Source organism: Parambassis ranga, chromosome 5 (genome assembly GCF_900634625.1).
Source record: "Parambassis ranga chromosome 5, fParRan2.1, whole genome shotgun sequence".
Lineage (NCBI taxonomy): Eukaryota > Metazoa > Chordata > Actinopteri > Ambassidae > Parambassis > Parambassis ranga.
The window spans coordinates 3,307,935-3,310,259 of record NC_041026.1 but is presented as its reverse complement, the minus strand read 5'-3'; the positions used below and the strand labels follow the sequence as shown (position 1 = coordinate 3,310,259).

The 2,325-nt window shown below is 43.4% G+C and overlaps 1 long non-coding RNA gene across 1 annotated transcript; it reads right to left on the bottom strand.

Annotated features, from left to right (window-relative positions):
- Positions 1–375: 375 nt before the first annotated feature.
- LOC114435384 (uncharacterized) lies at positions 376–1,912 on the bottom strand. The gene is made up of 4 exons (XR_003670584.1): positions 1,732–1,912; positions 1,396–1,504; positions 1,053–1,307; positions 376–662 (listed from the first exon to the last, which is right to left on the bottom strand). It is a non-coding gene; the product is annotated as an uncharacterized LOC114435384 (long non-coding RNA).
- Between the last annotated feature and the right edge of the window lie 413 nt (positions 1,913–2,325).

The window sequence follows — 2,325 nt, the reverse complement described above, 5'->3', positions numbered from 1 at the left end:
CAATGATGAGTCCTGTCCGTCCTCCTGTGTCTGCTGGTGGACTCAGAGTTGGACTCAGAGCTGGTCTGTCAGTGTGTGTCTGAGCAGCAGCTGCTGTAAAGGACAAAAATGTGAGTTGAGACTTGTTGATGTTTAAATGAACATGTGGACTGTTTGAATTGAACCTGATGCTGTCTGTCTGTACAGAATATTATATGTTACAGTTAGAAGAACAGAAATCAGACAGTTCTCAGCAGACAGCAGCTTTAACTTACTCACCAGAGACTGTGAGCTCACAGCTGGAAGAACCAGAACCAGAAGCTGTCCTCACATCACACACATACAGACCAGAGTCTTCAGTCCTGAGTCTGGACAGATGAAGTCTGATTCGTCCTTCTCTGAGGGCGTCTGTGTCACTCTGGACTCTTCCTGAAAAACCTTCATCCACAGACTCTGAGAGCTCAACACCAGCATGGACCTGATACAGGACTGATTCTTTCTGTCTGGTATAATGATCACAGAGGACATAAATGTCCTCAGTCTTAGTCTGAGTGTCTGTGGGGAACGTCCACTCCAGTGTGATGTTGTGGTTCTCCTCTGCCTGATAGGAGCTCTGTGTCTCCTTCACTTCAAGTGCTGCTGCTGAGGAGGTGAGGATGAGGAGCAGCAGGATCATCTTCTCTCTGTGAGAGGACACAGAGGTGAAGAGTCATCAGGTTCAGTACGGCTACAACAACATCAATCTACAGTCTGACTGAAACTCACAGTCACACTGTGTCAGCTTTTACAGTCTGCACTGCTGCACACACACACCTCTGCCAGCAGGTGGCGCCCAGTACAGTATTTTCTGTGACAGAGTATGATTGCTGTAGTTCAGTATGTCCAGCTTTTAAAGGTGATAAGGACAATATTTACACATTGTGGACAATAAGTCTCACCTTCCATTCAGTGGCAGCAATGAAGTTTTGTGCTCATTTTCGACCTGACATCTGTTTTTATAAAATCTTGTCTCTATCACCGATAGCTTTGGCTCCTACTCACCCCTGTACCATGCTGTGTCTGTATAATCTCACCTTTTCTTTCTGTGCATTCTGCAGGCTGCAGACGAAGCCCTCATCCAGGCAGCTACATGCCAGTGCTGAACCAGACAACACTGGAATTGTCTTGAGGGGCAGAGTGTGTTGCAGGAGCTGGACAGTGTTGCATTAGCAGCTGCTCTGATGTTTGGACTCATGAACTTAAACCACCCTCCTGAACCCAGGTCTGAAGGGCTTCAAAACATCATCATGCAGCTGGAGGGAAGCACACGGTCCAAGAAAGTCCAAGTCCTAAGAAACAGACTTCATGAGTGAACTCTCAATTCACTGTCTGGATTATTTTTCTATATTGTCACGTTGTTGTTGTATTTGATATAACCTGGATCCAGTCATTGTCAAAGCCATGTAATGGGGCGTTGCATGGGCCCTTCTTATGCTGCTTATGTTTACTCATCTTCATTGTGCACAGGCAACATTTGATGTCTTATCTTAGGACAAGATTAAAGAGACAGTATGATTAACTCTTAGGCAGGATAAAATGCAAAATTAGTGAGGGAGACCAGAGCACGTGTCCTTCTCTTATTCTTCACTTTATATACAGTACTTCTTGTTAATAAATCACCCCTCTCTCTTTAAGTAAACATAACTTTAATATGTGAAACAGCGCTGCTCTTCATCACACACACTAACACAACAACAACACTCTGGCTCTTACCTTGTGTCTCTGTGGAGCCCGCTGTACTCAAATCTTTCTTAACTCTCTCACGCACACACACACACACACACACACACATTCTGTAAAATAAAAACGAGCTCAGGTCGTTTCCGAAAAGACCCCGTCTCGCTCCAACCTGCTCCTGTCGCTCCTTGTCCTCCTCCTCTGATTGGCTGACTTGTCTCTGACGTCTCTGGCTCATTTTAAAACTTTTCCCGATATCTGTGAAATAATTTAGTGAAATGAGCGAAAACAAAATTAAAAAAAAATAAAGGCAAGAAATAAACCGTGAAGTTTATGAATGTGACTTTACTTTAGAACCAGAACATGACTTTATCACTTTCTCTCCACGTGATCATAAATTAGCCAATCACAGGCAGGAGCGCTCTGTTACTAAGAAGAAGAGTTTGGAAGTTACTGAAAACAAGAACTAGACCAGACTGAGACCATTGTAGCTGAGGGGCCTGGAGCAGACTGGAGGAGTGTAAATATTTACAGAGGACAAACTCACAGAATAAAAAGAGCAATTCAAACATTTTACAGTTTTAAAATCATTAAAAGAACAAAATCATAAATGAGAAAGATCAAATGAGA